General features: G+C 43.5%; 1 protein-coding gene across 50 annotated transcripts in view; it reads left to right on the forward strand.

Moving 5' to 3' along the window:
- Window positions 1-19,880, forward strand: part of MAP2 (microtubule associated protein 2) — a 344,721-nt gene that overhangs the window by 183,001 nt on the left and 141,840 nt on the right. For 42 of the 50 annotated variants that reach the window (XM_038421402.2, XM_038421391.2, XM_038421392.2 and 39 more), the window contains one exon: window positions 15,444-15,516. The exons of the other annotated variants lie outside the window; for them this stretch is intronic. The gene's annotated coding sequence lies outside the window, so the exon portion shown is untranslated. The remainder of the gene's footprint in view (window positions 1-15,443; window positions 15,517-19,880) is intronic. 50 annotated transcript variants of the gene reach the window in all.

Here is a 19,880-nt window from a genome sequence, read left to right on the forward strand (position 1 = left end):
TTACATGGGGCAACCAGAACTGCACACCGTATTCAAGGTGTGGGCATACCATGGATTTATATAGTGGCATTATGATATTTTGTGTTTTATTATCTGTCCCTTTCCTAATGGTTCCTAATATTCTATTAGCCTTTTTGACTGCCATGGCACATTGAGCAGATGTTTTCAGAGAACTATCCAAAATGACTCCAAATTCTCTTTCTTGAGTGATAACGGCAACTATAGGCCCCATCATTTTGTACATATAGTTGGGATTATGTTTTCCAATATGCACTACTTCACATTTATCAACATTGGATTTCATCGGCCATTTTGTTGCGCAGTTATTCAGTTTTTTGAGGTCCCCTTCTAACTCTTCACCATCAGCTTTGGACTTAACTGTCTTGAGTAATTTTGTATTCTTATTCACAACATTACTCTTAAAAGTCTTTTTCACCATATCCCTAGGTTCTTCCTTGGCTACAACTTTTCTATCAAATCCCCCTCCCTGGGAGATTATATTAACATACTCTTCCATTATGATTACGAGAACTTACTTTCTTTTCTGGGTGTTTGACAAAACCATGGCTGGAGGCCAGAGGCACTGCTCCCTACAACCTCCCAAAACTTGTTAAATACCCAGAGTCTTCAGGTCATAATCCCTAAGACACAGAAGTGATGGTAAGATGTCTTGGAATCATGCTCTCCTAGGGACACCAATGTTGGGGGGAAAAGTTGGGAGACTGAGTCATGAGTCCACCCAATTTAGGCTTACTCAATTTTTGTCTTTATACAATTTCAGACAGAATTATTGTCACTTATAGTGTCTGGACATAAATTTATGCCAGACAAGTAACAGACAAGACAGAATTGGTAAATGGCCCCAAGTTACCACATTCTGGGGCACCAGAACGTGTTTCTACCTTCTAGGATAGTTATTGGCTTTTCTGATCCTTTGTTCCAGCCTTTCAGGCCCTTCCTTTATTTTCTGGTTTGGTGTTTCTCTGATTTGGGCCCATATTCACTTAGGTCTTTTGTACATTTCTACAATACAGGTTCCTTAATCTTTATCCAGTTAGCTTGTAGTACATCAACCCTTTGAGTTTAGGTAACATGTACATTACACATTTGCAAGCTTCAGTTACCCAACCAGCATTTGTACTACTGGCTTTGCAGTTTCTGGCTCATGTCATTTTATGTAACTCTGCCCTGGGTCTTCCCAGAAAAAGGGTTTTTTGTTGTTACAGATTTGTGTGTGTTTTTTTTTAACCTCAAAACGCCCAGCACAATGTTACCTTTGTTCTGTCAGTAATAACAGCTTTTTAAGCATATCAGCAATTCTATATAAAGAAGAATTGGAAAAACCACACTTATGCGAGCAAGGCCTTGGCCTGTTACCTCATCTGTACTCATTCACTATCTACAATTACAAATCATTAAAATAAAGCTTTTAATTTTACCATTCAGCAACCCTCCCTTTTTATATTTCTGTGTTGTAAGTCAGTATATGTACCCCCTTAATCTAATTGGAGAGGGGAGTTCAGAGAGCATGCTGAGATTCTTAAATGTCAGCGTTTCTTATCCGCTTGAAATGTTGGTTGTTCATTCAAAGTCCAGTTTCATTTGTGAATCATTGCAAAGAAACTTCATTAGAAATTTTCCTGAGAGTGCATTTTGAAGGGTGTCTCAATTTGAGGACCTTGATGTTTTGTTGCTTTTAATGTTACCACACCACATTCATAAACTTAACTAGATTTAAGATGGAAAATAATCTATTGTTTGCCCCCTACTGTTCCTATTGAAAGGTATTCATGGGGAGATTGCCTCATTGACTTTGTGTCATTGAGGCTGGGATTTTCAAAGGTGCCTAATGGAATTAAGCACCGAGTTCCTACTGAGATCCAATGGGAGCTGGGTGCCTAACTTCCTCAGTCCCATTTGAAACTCCTGGCCCTTGAATTTCATGGTTCAATTTAAACTTGGAATGGCTCTTTATGTTGTATAGTTTGTCAGGTGTTTAAATAGTTCTAAATTAACCAGTGTAGAAATCATGTCAGACCTGATCCAGCACCTAATGAATTCAATGGGAGTACATAGTTCGGTGAACCAGTAGATCTTGCAATGACTGTGTCACAGAGAGAGAATATCATTGTAGTTCTCACAAACAGATTTTTTCCCAACTTTTCAATCTTTAACAGCATCATTTTTTTCCCTTTTCACACAAAACAGTTAATCCTAACCCTGCCCCTTCACACCTCCCATTTCTTCAGCAGAGAGCATCAAGCTGCTATCCAAGACTGCTTCTGGACATTGGTCCATTATTAGGTACGGATGGGGAGCGAACACATTGAAAGTCAGATGCAGGCAGGACAGACCAAAATGACTTTTTGTTTTGAAATGTAAGTTCATTTATTGTCTACAAAAAGTTGCAATAAAATTATTCCAAATTATTGAAAGAAAATGTTTCTGTTGACCTGCTCTGAGATTTGTGGGAGGGTTTTTAATTTCCAATTTTCAGTTTGTGAAAAAAATTACAATTTGGACTTTGTTCTAATACAGACTGTGTAAATTTTTCAAAATCTCAAAAATTCTTCTGGGGTGGGAAAACTGTTTCCTGCCCAGCTGTCCTGGCAAATCAATGTGAGTTCTAATTGTTGTAGTTCATATGACAAGTGGGCCAGAAAGGCGATATAAGAATAAATAAAATAAATCAAGCCTCCTACTTTATCATGTACAATATTAAATCCTTGTCGTACTTTTCCTGCTATAATCCTGCCCTTCTACTCTCAGTGCATACATTCACTTATGCCAACATTGTCACCTCTACATTTAATTTATACTCCAGTGCTTGGAGGCTTAAATTTATACATAGCTTAAAAATTCTGGAATATGTATCCACTCATCAGCACTTAGATACCAAAAACAGAGGTGCCTAAGAAAGGCAGAAATAACAGGGCAGCAACTTTATTAAAATTCAAATTTCCCTGGTAGACAACTTAATAGGAGCAAATCTAGGTCACTAGGTTTATTTATGGACACATCATTCCATCCCTTCGTGCTGATTGTCTGCCTGCCCTGTTCTTGTGAGTGAGCAAAGTACTGAAATACAAACAAGAATCCTTCACAAGAATGGAGCAGACAGAAAGAGTGGAGTAACAATGGGATGTACATCCAAGTGCCTACAAAAACCAAAACACAGCTGGTAAGTGTAATCGTCGTTTCCCTGTTGTCAGAGTGTCCCTTTGAGCCATTTATTGTGGTGGCAGTGATGCTGATTAACAGATTCATAGATATTAAGTTCCGAAGGGACCATTATGATCATCTAGTTTGACCTCCTGCACAATGCAGGCCACAGAATCTCACCCACCCACTCACTCCTGCGATAAACCTCTCACCTATGTCTGAGCTATTGAAGTCCTCAAATCATGGTTTAAAGACTGCAGTAGTTTGCATGGTATCTGGGTTCAAAAATGAGTTGGGGCTGCATCTTCCAGGACTCATGAAGCCTAGAAGCACTGAAGAATTAATGGTTAGTTTCAGAGTAGCAGCCATGTTAGTCTGTATCCGCAAAAAGAAAAAGGTGGACTTGTGGCACCTTAGAGACTAACAAATTTATTTGAGCATAAGCTTTCGTGAGCTACAGCTCACTTCATCGGATGCATTCAGTGGAAAATGAATGCATCCGATGAAGTGCGCTGTAGCTCATGAAAGCTTATGCTCAAATAAATTTGTTAGTCTCTAAGGTGCCACAAGTCTGCCTTTTCTTTTTGATGAATTAATGTTCTTGGTTCCAAGGGCCTGGGGGAGGGAAATGAAGAGACAGAGGTGCCGGCATTGAATTGGGATGCAGATACTTTCTTATGGCCAGTGTTTTACAGGAGATCAGATTAGGTTATTATAATTCCCTTCAAATCTATGAATAAAAAACTGAACATGTCTATATCTCAGTGAAGCTGGTGACCCTTTCAATACATGTTCAAACCCTTACCCAGTTCACTTGATGAGTGTGCATACTTTACAGGGAAAATCCAAGCACTTGTTTGTGAGCCTCCCAAAAAGCACTCTGACTGCTTTGGAGGCACTAGCCCCTGTTTGAAATCCTATTTTACAGCAAAATTCTGTCCGATCCTGCCAGTATATTTATAACTTTGTATCATTCCTCATATACCTGCCTACGATGAGAACATGTGAAGCTTGAAATTTTCCTATCAGCCCAAACTGGGTGGCTTTACTGTCATTTGGGGGAAATATGATTGCCAGTATGTTTCTTCAAATAAGGCTCCATTTTATGAGGATTCAGGCCAGGGTAGATCTCAGGAATTCAGTGACTCTTTCTGCAACCTGCCTGGACAGAACTCGCCTCTTTTCTCCCACTTCTAAGCATCACTTACAAAGGTGCAGCGATGGTGTGCAGAACCCACAACCATGGTGCTAATAAAGTCCAGAGATTGTTTTTAGGGAACCACCCTAAAAACCCGAGTTATAATCCAAATGCCTGAAGTTGGACAAATCTTTTTTCAGCGTGCTAGCCCTATGTGACTGAATGTACTAAGTGTGGGCGAACAAATGGGTAGGCTCTGTAATGAATGTAATGTAGTCAGGACGATGGGTTAAGGCTGGATCTATGTCCTGGTACCAGCCAGATTTCAGCAAAGGAGAGATTGTGATGCTGAGTGCATCACAATTGGTATTCCATTAGCTCTGTCTGTTTCACATGGTGTTTATGCCGCTGGTGAGCACTCAGAGCTGAGCTATCACTCACATGTGGTGTGACTTGCATTGGCAAAAGCTATCAAAATGTTCCTCTCTCTCCACAAGCCTATCGGATGGACGTTAAGAGGAACTTCATTGTGTGGGTGTCCTGGCAGCAGACAGTCGACAGAACAACACAGGCAAGAGAGGCTTTTTGCTAACATCAGCCTTCATCAACCAGAGAATAAAACAACATCGTTTATCCTATTTGGGTGCTCATCTTGCCCAGGTGAGGAGGAGGAGCTGATCCTCCCCCAAAATGTTTGTTAATGGACTTTATGGAGGTATCACTGGTAGCCTCCATGCCTTTCACTCATGGTCTCCTGTCAGTTTCCTCAAGTGCACAGAGCACTGGGGACATTCCTTAGCAGAGGCAATGGAAGTGCCTTTTGACAAGTGCCTTAGCAGCATGTACCGTGTCTGACTGCTGCTCTGCATTTGACTGCCTTTATGATGCTTTTGCTATGGGCCGCCTTACTGAGATTACCTCCTTTTCTACAGACATCTGTCCCGACCCACACGCTTGCCTCCTCAACAAGACCAGCTATGTTTCTCCTATCTCCACCCTGTTCTGGGTTGTCTCTTTCATGAAGCAGTCTCACTCCAGGTCTTAGGCTCACTCTGATGGTTCTATGAGGCAGTCACAGCCTCTGGGTCCTCCAGTGGTTATGAGGTCCCCCACTCAGCCTCTTGCAGTGTGGCTGGTAGGTCAAAGAGATCTTTGACTTTAAGGCCAATTCAGTTTGCCAACAAACTGAATGGGTCAGGTAATGGAAACATTGAGTTTCAGCCTAACATAAAAGGAAGCCAGCAAGCTCTACTGTCAAATTTCTACCTGCTATTTTCCATGGTCCCATAATGAAGCACAGCGAAGAAAAGTTCCGAGGAGGTGTGGGATTGTCAACACCTCCTAGATTGCCTCAGTACTGTACACCTGAAAGAAACTTTTATGCAGTTCCTCAGCCAGGCAATCAACTCCAAAATAAAGGATATTGTCCCAAGTCTGAGGACCAGGACAGTGTGTCTAAGACATCATTTCGGAAGGTCTTTACATTCCAGAAACTTCTCTTAAGGTTTCTGAAGTGTTTAAAATTGTGTGCACTAGGATGTCTGTTCTTCCTAAAGGTGAGACACACTTGGGCGGGTCCTTAGCTAATGTAAATTGGCCCAACTCTGTTGACATCAGTGGAGATACTTGGATTCATATCAGCTGAGGATATAGCCCACTATCTTTTAACTGGTGCAGTAGCATGCTGGGTGTTTCAGTTGTCAGAGGGGACAAAGCCTGGCCGTATCAGCTGGATTTCCAAAAACAGGCAATGCTATATCAAAGAGGTAAAGAAGGGAGGTGATACCTTGAGACTCTTTGGGTCCTGCTTTGAGCAGAGGGTTGGACTAGAAGACCTCCTGAGGTCTCTTCCTGCCCTAATTTTCTATGAAAGAGCTACAGACCTGGAAAAAACAGGAGGCTACAGTTCTTGGCTTCCCAAGAGCCTTTCCTTTGATTAACTCTGTTTTGTTCCATGGCAGAGCCACTCTCCCATTTCAGGTTTCTAACAGAGATAAACACTTTGAAGGTGATTTACAAGCTCAGAGATTTAAACCCTCTCAGTTTCTCTGCAGTTGCTAATTTATATGTAGGTAATGTATGTTAGTGTGATGTGCTATGGAGTGAGTAAATTATATAGTTCCTCTCAAGTGAACCCAGTAAAACCTGTGTGTCATACCACATTGTGTTCTGTAGCTGCCACATATTTTACAGAAGTAGTAGCTTAGATGCTGTGTAGAGAATATTAGAAATATTTGTGTTCCTCTACCTCTAAGCTGTGTGCCTTGGGCCTTGCCATAAATATGCCCTGCAAACCTGTAGTGTAAACATGGTTTTAACACTGTTGCACTGAAGTTTGCCCAGGTGCAGCTATCTGTGTAAACAATACTTTAATTACCATAAATCCAACTGCACAGGCCTTTGGGTGAGAGAAAGTATATAGACAGCTGATTTAAAAAAACAAAAAATAACTCTAGATAGTGCCTAATTTAACTTTCCCATATATTCCCAAACCTGTTGAAGATTAAAAGTACTTTGTAAATGCTTAGTTCTATACTACAGACTATAGTGTTATGTATTCCCTTCTTCATAAAACGCAGTTTGCATTAATGCACACATCAGAAAAGACTGAGTTTAGAATTATACACCACATAGCATAAAAAACAACTATGGTGTTGTATATGTTAGCCTAGTGGTAAGAGCAGGGAACGGAGAGTCAGGAGATCTTGATTCTAGCCCCGGCTCAGACAGTAACTCACTTAATGTTTCTCAATTTACTCACCTATAAAATGGGAATTGCTATGTTTTCTTTACAGTCATCTTGTAAGAATTAATTAATTCTTTTAAATTGCTGTGGGATCCTTCTGATTAAAAAAATAAAAAAACCTATAGAAGTACAAAGTATTTTTACCCTGTCTTACCATTTGGCATATATGTCAGGTCACTGAAATATCATTTTCAGTTTGGCATACAGCAATCCGAAGAGAAAACGCCTATCTTTAAAGTTGGAGCATAGGAATGTCTGGAGGGAAAAACAAAAGGATCCTCAGATGAGGAAAGGGAGCCAAGTCAATGAAGCTTCTGTCTTTCCCCTCTGAAGTAGTCTTGATTTTTTTTCCTCTATCTTCTTTCCTTCCCCCTCCTCCCCACCCACCACAGCAGAAGAAGCCTTCCCCCAAATGAGTCTCCTCCCCCAATCTTTCTTGAGAGCCTCCTGCATCCCCAGGCATTGACAATGCTACTGTGAATCTTCAGTGGGTTTGGGAATATGGGAAAGCTAAATTAGGGAATATCTAGAGTTTTTAAAAATAAGCTGGCTATGTATTTTCATTTACCCTAAGGCCTGTGCAGTTGGATTTATGGTACTTCTTCCCTGTATGAGTCAGGGTCAAGACCCACAGCAGCAGGAAAGGGAGCCAGCAGCTTAGGGTACATCTGCCCAGCAAGCAGGATCCTGTGGCAGCCAGCCTTGGAGCCCAGGTCTCCAGACTGGAGCTTGCAGGGCTAATGCAACAGTGCTAAAAAGAGCTGTGTAGGCTGTCATTGGTCTCAGGCTGGAACTCAGGCTCTGAAGCCTAAGGAGGAAGGTAACCCTGGATTGTAGACCTGGGTTCTGAGACTCGCTGCGGCGGGATCCTGCTGTGTAGATATACCCTGAGACTTGACAAAAGAGAAAGGAGGGTAATTTCCAGCTATATGGGAGGTAAGGCTTGGAGGGGCTCTGCCCAGAAGTCCCTGTTCATTTCTTCCTAATCAGATCGGTTCTCTTTCCCAGCACAGCACCTCCTATTGGTGTTCAAAAATGTAGTCTGATCTAACCTATTCCATCTCTGGACCTCCCGCAGTAATTACAATGCTATCTGAGATGGCAGCCCTTCGTCCTAAAGACAATGATGTCAGCACCAAAATAGTTCAATTGCTGCGTGTCATGCTGCAGCGTCACAAGTGGCTAAAGAGTCCGCTTCTCAAGTGATAGTCCTTGCCACAGCAGGGGGACGGGTGTGAGGCACAGGGCCAGAAGATGAACCAGGCGCTTGAGGCCTGGTGCGCCTTCCTCTTTGATCACTGCACTTTTCTCCCTCAGCCACCCCTCTTCAGCCTCTTTGATTCCCAGGAGCAGCACAACCCTCCAGTGTCGTCTGTTGCTATCTAAGCACCTGGAAACTGTTCTGTTCTGTTTGTTTCAAAACTCCTAGGCTGACCACTATCCTAAAGGCTGCTGCATGTTCATGAAAGCGGGAGACATTGGCGTATTTTCTTTGCTGATGATGTCACTCACGGCTCAGACAGCAAGAGCCCTGGTGCATTGCACCTTTATGCGCCAGACAAGCACTGTTTAAGAACTTTCTCAGGTCAGCATGAATTTTGCTTTAGCAGTCACAGCCTCACCGAGAATTGTCGTATTTCAGAAATGGTTCTCAGCCCGAGGAAAGATTAAATATGGTATTTATAACTTCTCTAGCACAGTTATTCTCCCAGGATTAGGGGTCTGTCCTCCTTTTTAATTATACAAATGGAACATGTATGCACTCACTCCTCATTAACCCCTTGGTACTGGAATTTTGGGAGTATTTGGTGCTGAGCGGTAACGCAAAAATAAGTGAGTGGCCTGACATGAGGAATGCCCACAGCACTAAGGTGGGGTTTCTGGCTCCAGAAGTGGAAGCAAAGTCTTTCCAGAGTGCGACTCTGAGATAAGTATGTGGCATTATGATGGTAACAATTACCCAGATTTCTCTTGATAACCTAGTCTCAAATAATCACTTCTTCCTGATGCTGTCCAGAGGAATCTTAATATATTACTTGAAAAATATGCCACCTGCTATTTTATTTCTATAATTTATTGTATGGTGAACGCCTATAAATTCCTGTGGTAGCTTAAGAGTCTAGTGAAATGAATTTCTGACTCTTTTCCTCTGGTCATCAGCAAACTAGGAAGAGTTCAGCTCACTTTAAGATCTAATCTACAGCACTACTGTAGATCTCCCTCTTATTAACAGACTCATTTTACCTCTCTCTCTCTCTCTCTCTCTCTCTCTGAGAAGGAGTTTCCAAGGAATTTTCTCTTTCATCCTGTGGAGATATGCTTTCCTGTGAGGTTTCCATGGATGTTGGCACAGTACAGCCTGTGTGTCCTGGGTCAGGGAATATGAAAGTTTACCTTAGTCCTTTTTTTAAAATAAAAAATCCTTCCTTGACTCACTTTCCTCTACCCCAAATAGATGCTACCAATTTCGTGGCCATCTCAAGTAGCCTAAGGCTCTTAAGAGTGAATGGCAAAAATTGCAATCCACTCATGTATCAGCAGTGGCACTCAAGTGGCAGTGAAAATCTTGTGATACTTTTCTCCGAGAGACCAAACATGTATTCGGACTGCTAGTGAGAATGTTTTTACTGTGCCTCTGACCAAGAACTTAAAGTGACCTAAACTCTTCCTGGTTTGCTGATAGACCGAGGGAAAAAAAAAGTCAGCAATTCATTTTACTCGTCTCTTAAGCTACCATAGGAATTTATAGGCGTTCATTATACAATAAATTATAGAAATAAAATAGCAGGTGTATCTTTCAAGCAATGTATTAAAATTTCTCTTGACAACATTCGGAAAACAGCCCCAGACCTATGTTGGCTACAAAGGGGGGAAAAATGGAATGTTAATGACTCATCTACCCTGCTATACACTGCAAAAAGGTTGCAAGTACATCAGTACTAATCATCATCTTTACAATTTCCTTTGCTCCTCATTATGAAAACGGATATACCATTCATAGAAAGCAGACATCCTAAAGTTTCATCTACTACAGCAGTTGTCTGTGTCTCTGTAACACGGTGAGTGTTTCCTGAAACTCCAGTCCCCTCAGGATCCTAGCTAGGCTGTTTAAGCAAGCTGTGGAAAAAACCCTGACGTACTCATTTTACTCTTTGCCATCCTCTTCCTTCTCCATTTCATTTCTTTGCTACTTTCTCATGGGTTCCCACTAATGTAGCGAAGTTATTTCCTGACAAGAGGATGAAAAAAACCGTTCCCTCTGACGCCAGTGTCGCTGATGGTACTAGCCTTGCGTTCGATAAATGATTAAACACAGTCTACAGCATATTACTGCAGCTGAGGGATTCTTGGGTGCAGAGAGAGCTTTGATTCTTCCACACGATTGCAACCAAACTCCATTGCGGAGTCTCAGTCACTAGTGTTCAGATGAATAGTAGTGGTGCAGAGATGTCTTTTCACCCCAGCAAACTTTTCTGTGTTTCCACATTGCATTCCACATTGCCCCATGAGGAATTTGCCATGGATCGCTTTAGAGTAAAGGGGCTTTTTAGACTGTATCCTTTTCCTGTCATTGGACAGGTGGTGCTGCTTCACCCCGGGAATGAAAAAGTGTTTGAGTAATCCAGTCATTTGTAACACAAGTAATTTAATTGCTTTTAGAATAAATAGATTTATATTGACAAATGTTGCGCTGCTTGTTTTCAGAGCATTAGTGCTTGAATAAATTGGCTGGATAGTGAGTATTTTCCAACAGTGTTGTTAATCCCGCTGTCAATGGCAGAAATGTTGGTAGCAAGGAGAAGTGCACTGAATTATATGCTCTTCATAATCCAGTAGAGTAGATTTGTACAGCAAATGGTTGACAATAGTTTCCTTGTAGATCTCACCCTTTCTCAGACTGGAGGGTGCTTGGCACTGAAATTTGATTCAGAAGTAGGACCAAAGGTCCCCCAGCAAACCTTTCCAAAATTCAGGGCCAGCTCCTCAGCTGGTGTAAATCTGTGTAACTCTCTCGATTTCATTTGAGCCTCGATTTATACCATCATTATCTGGACTCCAGATCTTAAGCTTTTGCTGAAGCTCTCATCAGCACCAGCTGACATTCAGATGTGTTTGACCTTCATTTTGGTGCACTTGGCATTAAAAATAACAGTGTATCCTAAGTGATGTCCTGCAGGTATAGTAAGGTTCTTGCATTCTGTTTGAAAATGAAGTTTTTCACCTGGGTCTAAGCTCTCTGCTACTGTGAGGAAAAACAACAGCCCTACTGCGGATATCAGAGTGCCGTAGAAGAGAAATTAGACAGACAAGATGGGTGAGGGTGTATCTTTTATTGGACCAGCTTCTGCTGGTGAGAGAGTCAAGCTTTCAACCCAACAGAGCTCTTCTTCAGGTCTGGGGAAGGTACTCTGAATGTCACAGCTACATGCAAGGTGGAACAGATTGTTTAGCGTAAGCAGTTAGCACATATTGTAAATGGACCTTTCAAGGTAGAGTAGCCTAGTAACCCCTCTGCAGTCATAGGACAAAAAGGGGATTAGTAGTTAAAGATTGTTGTAATAAGCCATAAATCCAGTGTCTGTTCAGTCCATGATTTTTAGTGTCTAGCATAGTGATGAATTTCAGTTCCTAGGCTCATCTTTTGAAAGTGTGCAGATTTCCTTTCAAAATGAGGACTGATAGGCTACAACTACACTGCATTAGAAAGGAAGGATCATTATTCCCATTTTACAGATGGGAAAACTGAGGCACTGAGCTGAAATGACTTGCCCAAGGCCACACATCAGAGCCAGGAACAGAATACAGGTTTCTTTTTCTAGCTACTATGCAACACTACTCATTCAGCAATATGCTTTACAAGCACACAAAAATAATCTGTGTCAACAGACAGTCTTCAGTGTACTGAGATAAAGTACCTTGGGGGGGGGGGGGGAAATGGATAGCTCAGTGATTTGCGCATTGGCCTACTAAACCCAGGATTGTGAGTTCAATCCTTGAGGGGCCATTTAGGGATCTGTGGCAAAAATTGGGGATTGGTCCTGCTTTGAGCAGGAGATTGGACTAGATGAGCTGAAGTCCCTTCCAACCCTGATATTCTATGATTCTATTAAAGTTATTGCATTATTTGCAAGCAAAACTTCAGCAAGGTTTATTTCATTGTGGTAAGTGAGCAAATCTGATAAAGGAAGTTTTCATTTTCAAGGTCATAGTGACAGCAGGTCATGAACTCCTTGGGGTGGATCATCAGCTGGTGTACATGGTCATAGCTCTATTGTGGAGCTGTGACCATGTACACCAGCTGAGGATCTGCCCCATTGTGCTCAAAAACAAGAGGATGGGGTGGGTGTAAGCAGGGGATGTAAATTATAGCTTGGCATATTTTTGTAGTCCAGGATTTCTACTGTTCTGATGCAGACAGTTTATCAGTGCAGTAAATATTTGCAAGTGGCAAGAAATAATAAGGACTTCATACAGTTTAGGGCATTTAAGAGCATATGTCCAGCTCTGGTCTTCGGGGACAGCTTGAAAGTGCTAGCTGTTTAAAACAAAAGCCTGTTCACCTGCCATACTAATTTTCTTACTAATGTCATCCCATGAATCAATTTACAGGTTACAGATCTGTCCCCACTTTAGTTTATATCCTTCTCTAAAATCTCAATCTACTATTTATAGCTATTCATATAGATATATATTCCCCCTCCCGCAGATCAGACCTTTTAGCATTATTTTGCATCAGCCATGCATCAGAATGCCTAGCAGGGCTGTAAGTGCTGAATATGTTCATCTTCTCCCCAACATTGGTTGTTCTGCCGAGCCACAGCAAAGTTAATTAGTTTATTATAAAATTCTTTTGCATCCAGTGGATGGGTAAAATCAATGCAGGCTGGAGCCTTGTTTCTGCTAATTCCACTGTAAGTAATTACTGCACAGAGGTGAATGGTGGATTCTACCGAGGCAAACAGAGAAGTCACCTGATATTAACTTGCTGCCAAAATTTTATGAAACCATCCTCTTCAAGGTATAATATTTAAGACACAAAACCTGTCAACTGCTGGAGAACAAAGCTAAAAATCAATGAGACCAGTTGGTGTAAAACTGTACTTGACAAAGACCTGTGCCAAGAACATGAAACAACAACACACTCAAGTCTATATTAAAAGTACATTGAAGATGTAGTCAAGCACTGAAAAGTTAGGAAACACCCTAACGGTCTACGCCCCTAGGGTCAGGGCAGCGTGGCCTAATGGCCAGAGTCTATGGAGCAGCCCTTAGATGCAGGACAGCATGGCCTAGTGGCCAGAATCTATGGAGCAGCCATTAGATGCAGGGCAGAGTGGCCTAGCGTCCAGAGTCTATGGAGCAGCCCTTAGGTGCAGGGCAGCGTGGCCTGATGGCCAGAGTTATGGAGCAGCCCTTAGATGCAGGGCAGAGTGGCCTAGCGTCCAGAGTCTATGGAGCAGCCTTTAGGTGCAGGGCAGTGTGGCCTAGCGGCCAGAGTCAGTGGGGATGGGGAGCTCACTAAGGGGTGTGGTGGCCCCGGTAGGGGGGCCCGGGCTCACCCGATTCCACTGGGCCCTGACCCAGGGTCCTAACAGTGGCATTTCAACTCACCACTGACTCAGCGGGATGGGGGGTCCTACTGAAACACGCTGAAGTTTCCCAGGTGGAAGGTACCACTCCGTCACCCTCCCTGGGTCACTTCCTACCAGCATCTGCATTGGGGTCTCCCATGAGCCTTCGGATTCTCCATGGTCCGTTGGGCCGGTCGCCTCTTGTAGCTCCTCCTGTCGCTGGGGTGCAGGCAGGCCTGGGCAGGTTCTGATTCCCGGTGCAGTCAGGGGCTGTGGCTGGCCCTCCACCGGAGCTTCCCAGACAGGTCCTTCCCCTGTAGCCTCCAGCCCAGGATGAGCTTGGCTTCCTCCCTTTATATTGCTAGAGCATTTGGAGCCTGCCCAGTCCTGCTGTGGAGGCGGGACTTCCGCTGTCAATAATATGGGCATAACCCAGTCTGGGCTAGTGCAGGGTAAGCAGACCCCGTCGCACACCCAAATTAAAACTGCCTGTGTAACTTTGTCAGCCCCCTTTTATATTACAATATAGTCTTTAATGACATGATTACATGCTACGAGGTAGACATTGGGCATGGAAGATTTTAGCCTGAATTGTTAGTTTGATAAAGTTATAAGCAACTGAAAACAGGATCTTATAATGGAAAGTGTTGGGCACCCATTGAGGTATGGCCCAGAATGTCAAAAGACATAAAATAGAGGAAAGCTGCCCCCAGTGCCAGGAGCTGCAGAAGAGAAGGCGGTAACCCAGTAGTGGTGAGATAGTAGCAAGAGACACAGAAGAAGCAGGGGATAGATGGGCAAAGGGATCTTTGTGAGGGAGAGAAAGAGAGTCCCAGAGGATGGCTAAGTCAAGTCCATGGAGGAATTAAAAAACAATAGCAGCTGTGGATGTAGAACCTGAAATGAATGGGAGTGCTCGTGGCAGTGGGGGGTGATGTTTTCATCCTCAATTCTAATATTAAAAAAATAACAAGAATCACAGCAAGCATCCCCTACATCAACAGGACCTTCAGGAGTAGCAAACCCATTCAGATGTTTTACACTTCAGGTTTAACAGTGTACCTGGCCAACGTAATGAGTGACATACTAAAGTTAAAGTACAACAGGTCTGCGACCAGTACCTGGTGGTCTTCTGGTAGGAAAACCCAGACCGATAGGGGTTATCTGAATCTGAGACCTCAGCCTGATTGTTTCCTTCTGTACTCTGCTGAGGAAGCAGTGCAATGCTCAGCCTCCTATAGGAGTGAGAATGCATCTCAGATCATTCTCTCAAGAGGTCTAACTAAGCAGCAGCCTGGCTGGACCCCAATGGGAACTCTATCTGGCCCTTCTCAGCCAACAGGCTAGTTAGTGCAACGTGAGGATTTTGTGAGTGGAGGAGAGTAAAGGGATAGTTGGGAGAATGATCCTCATAAATGGCTGTATCTCCACTGCTCGAGATTCCCCCAAGATGGGAAAATCCTCAGACAGGATAGACAGTTCATAGGTTCCCCAGCGTAGGGGCATGGCTGGAACATGCTGTACTCCAGCTGTCCCCATCTGACAGATGTCTTTTTGGGGACATTACCAACTGGCTTCATTTAGAACAGCTCCTAGGTGCCTCTACCAGGACCAGTCTATAAACAGCTCCTTGTAGGTGCTACCCCCACCTGCTGCATTCAGAGGAGCAGAGGATCTGGGTTATTGCATCTTAAATTACCAGTCTTTGGAAAATAGTAATGGGGAAATGGCCTGGCCAGGGACATTATTTAGTTTATATAGTATCAATCACCCTGTGATGTCATCTGAGAATAAATGGAATATATTGGTTTATATTTCTTCACAGGAGCCAGAGAGCCTTCCTGGTTCTTTAACCACAGGACACAGCAGCCTTGAAGCTCTCCCCTCTGCTTAAACAGGTAAGACCTTATCACTTGTTAACTGGGAGTCCCACAACCCTGTCTGTTCTGTTCAATATGCTGTGATCATCACCATAGGTCTGAGCCTGAGTGGCTTCCATTAGTACATTTAGTGCATAGGCAGTGACTAACTCCCTTCATGTTTGTTCTCATGGTTTTACAGGAAGGGAAAATTTGGGAAAGGAGGCAGCAGAAAACAACTCATGGCGTCTGGCATATTTTGTTTTACATTGGTTCATTCCTGCCTCTCTGTCCCCTCCATTTTATTTTACTTGAAAGGCCTTTTATATCTTGCTGGTGGGAAGTGTCACACCCAGTGCAGTCTGAACACTTATCTGCCCTCCGTCAGCCTAGCAGCAACCTAGTTTACAGATCTGCAGGAAGAAAACATGAGACACCTTTATTAACAGAGGGATACAATACAAAAGAAGGGGTACTGTTACTGCCGATGACGCTTGTTTGACTCTATCTGGAGTGCCCTGTCCTGCGGTAGAGACCAGTCATACCACAGAAAGGATTTTGATGATTTGGAGAAGGCAGAGCAAGGAGAACTGTTACCTGATCTCAAGAGTTTAAAATAACGAGGCTAATTAAATGAGCTGTACTTATTCTTCTCCTTGGAAAAGAAGAAACTTTGAGGAGGCCAGTTTTTAGGATTATGAGTATACATCTTATGCTACACATGTTCGGTGGATAACTAGAGACATTAGATTTCTAGTGCTACCACCCTCCGTGGCTATCAGTTCAGTTTAGGTTATGAGCAGAGAGAGGCCTTGTTCTCACATGCAAATGAGATCAAAATGCAAGGGCTAATTCCCAGGATGACCAGGCGCACCCCATGTCCCTCCTGGATCCTGGTGCCCCTTTACCTTAGGGTTCTGCCCCCAGCAGTAACCCACACTGTGGGTCTCCCCTCCCAGGGGAACCCCCACCCCTCTACCCCTGCCTTTGCTCAGTGGCTACTTCCAGTCGTCATCTAGCCCCCTCTCACTGTGGCAGACTGCAGTCCATAGGTGCCGACTCCGTGGGCGCTCCGGGGCTGGAGACTGGTGCTCTGCACCCACCAGCAGCTCCCCGCTCCACCCCTCCTGGCCCAGCTTGCCTCCGCTCCACCTCCACCCCTGAGCGCGCTGCCACATCCTGCTTCTCCCCCCTCACCATGCGGGGTGCTTGGGGGAGGAGGTGGGGCTGGGGCGGGGATTTGGGGAGGGGTCCAGTAGAGGCGGAGTTAGGGCAGGGACTGTGGAGTAGGGGCAGGGTGGGCGCGAGCACCCGCCAGCACAGAAAAAAGTTGTCACCCGTGCTGCAGTCTGTAAACCACTCATGGCTGGCAAGGGGGTCGGACCAGCTGCCTCTGCCTAACCCTGGGCTGCCCCTCTGCAGCCCCAGTACCTGCTTTAGGCCTTTCCCAAGGCCTGCCGCCTGGGGAGTTGCCAGGCTGGAGCTCCCCAGCTCCTCTTGCCTTTCCCCAGCACTGCTCTACCCCTGGCACCCTTTTCTCCCAGGCAGCCAGGTCCTTCTCTCTCCAGAGCTAGAGAGATACTGACTCAGCTCCTGGCTCACAGCCCTTTTATAGGGCCAGCTGTGGCCTGATTGGGGCGTAGCCCCAGCGGTGGCTGCTTCCCCAATCAGCCTAACCTTTCCCAAGAATGGGGTAACTGCCCCGCTACATGCATTTACAGTAGTGGAGTTATGCCCATTTACTCCAGCTGATGACCCAAGCCAGAACACTGGACATCTCTTTGTGAAGTTAAACTTAATACATTGTTGTAGTAATTAACAAAGAATTATTATTCAGGGGACTATAGAACAGAGACAGCAAAGGCAAGCTTGGTTTTGCCGAAAGCTGATGGGTTGTGTTTTGGCTATCGTCTTGACTTTGCCAAATCCAGAGTAAATTGGGTCTTCAGCTGATGGACTATAGGATTATGGAGTATTTTATATCTTGCAAGTTTTGTCTGCCCACTTGTGACTGAAATAATGCTCACTTACTCCCCTATAAGTAATCCATGTCCCACTTCTCAGATGACCAAGAGAATTAAAGATTTAATTTAAACAAACAGCCCCAGCATTAGAAAAATGCAAGTATGGTAGTTGATAATAAAGAGGGAAAACACTTTAATAGCATAAAAGCCATGTGAGAGAGAGAGAGAGAGGAGCTTACTTGACACACACCAGCTTCAATACCGCAGAACTATATTTAAGAACATACACAAACCCAGCCATTTATTGAACAAAAGGAGCAATCCCCTTTTGCATATTATTTTTTCTGAACCACTCGCATCCCTTCAAGTTCATAGGTGGCATCAAGGCACAAATTTGGCTCATCTGAGTATTAAGGGATTTATTAAATTTATGCACAAGGAAAAGTCAAAATCTCTCTCTCCATTCCCTGACTCCTCCCTCTGAGCCGCCACTAGGATATAAACCACATCAGATGAGGCAATGGCCCTCAACACCCTCATGCAGCATCCTGTCTCCTTTTGTCATAGTCCCTGCTGGAGGTTCCTTTGGGGCAGTGCAACTCCACACCTCTCAAGATGCACCTGTGCTTCCCTGGCACAATCTAACCGTAACTGAGTTGGAGCTTTGTTTTGATACCAGCATTTTATGTGTCCCAGGTTCTAGGATTCTTTCATTAATATGCTGTGGGGAAGATTCTGTACTACAGCTCCTGAAAAATGCAGCACAGAAAGCCCAAACCAGCAGGAGGGGAGATGCACCCTCTAGATTCTGGGTTGCTGCAGAAACTGCAACTGAAGCTGCTCTCAGCATAAGCTCTAATTTCTGGCAGTCTCCCCAGGGCTGCCAGTGGGCTGCTCATAGCCCCGAGTTCTCATAGACTGTGCCAGGGTCCTCCAGGGGTAAGGGCAGCATACGTCTGCTTATACTGGTCCTACACTGCTCCAGTCCTTGGCAATTCTTCCTAGCCCTGGCAGATCCTGTTACTGGAGCAATGTATAGGGACTGGAATGAAGGCCAGAATTTGCCTATAAGTATTGGTATTAAAGTAAAGAACAGGCCGGTTTATTTCATACATCCTTCTTTCGTAGCTAATAATCCGCACAAAATAAAATAAACTCCAAAGTGTCCCATCCCAGCATGCATTGGTTCTCATACATAATGACTCTTCAGATACTAATTGATTGCTAGTCGGGAAAGTAGAGGAGATATGGCCAGAATTTCATAACATTCTCATTGAAAAAGATGCAATTAACAGGAGGCAATTTAAATAGTACACAATTGCTTTTCAAAACGTGGAAAGAACAATGCCACAGCACTTATGCTTTTTGCCCAGGTCACTGTAACAATGTTAAAGAAGAAATAATGGAACTATGGCAATTTATAGCAGCAGAGATCTCATTTATGAAACTATCAGGCCAATTTTATCTCGCTGAACATCTTTTTTTATTATACTTGAAATTGTGCAGTCTCTTAGCTATCTTTTGTTCCTGTCGTGGTTATTTTAGTCCTGACTATGGAGACAGCATCCTACCAGCAGGTACTTGGGAAAGTTTGTGGAAAAGAAGCTAAAAATCCAAAGAAAGGATAATATGCATTTGGATATTGTACAAGAGTAGCCCTGGTGTTGGGTGATAGCAAAATGGGGGAAAACATAGCAAAAGCAGAAATATGTCTCTTTAAGTCACAGACCTTTCATAATGGAGCCTCTATGCAGAGTCAAGTTCTAGTAAGTAAGGATCAAGGCTTTCCTCAGTAGGGAGAGTGAAGGGTTTTAAATATGATGACAACTTACTTACCTAAATGTAGACCAGGTACCCAACTGCCTGCAAACCATTTCAAGATAACAAGAAGAATTATGCAAAAAGAAAAGGAGTACTTGTGGCACCTTAGAGACTAACACATTTATTTGAGCATAAGCTTTCGTGAGCTACAGCTTATGAAAGCTTATGCTCAAATATATTTGTTAGTCTCTAAGGTGCCACATGTACTCCTTTTCTTTTTGTGAATAGACTAACACGGCTGCTACTCTGAAGAAGAATTATTGCACTCTCCAAAGCAATGTCAGCTTGACACTGCTAATGTCTTTGGAAAGGATTATACTTTTATTTATGTATAGCTTATACATGCATATTTTTGTTCCTGTCTTGCTGAGTATTAGATTCACAGGAACATTGATAGAAAGGTATTAGCAAAAGTTATTCTGAGTTACAGGCTCCAGAACAGCATGAGGCCAAGATGTGTCCAATTGCATCCTTGAGTGAGAGTTTTTATATATCGCATTTTTGTCTGAGTTAGATTGTAAACTCTTTGCACAAGAAACATCTCTTTTTTTAAGTGTTCTGTAAACTGCCAGGTACATGTACAGCCTTTTACAGAAATAAAACATAACTTTCATTACA

The sequence above is a fragment of the Dermochelys coriacea genome, chromosome 11, assembly GCF_009764565.3.
Source record: "Dermochelys coriacea isolate rDerCor1 chromosome 11, rDerCor1.pri.v4, whole genome shotgun sequence".
Lineage (NCBI taxonomy): Eukaryota > Metazoa > Chordata > Testudines > Dermochelyidae > Dermochelys > Dermochelys coriacea.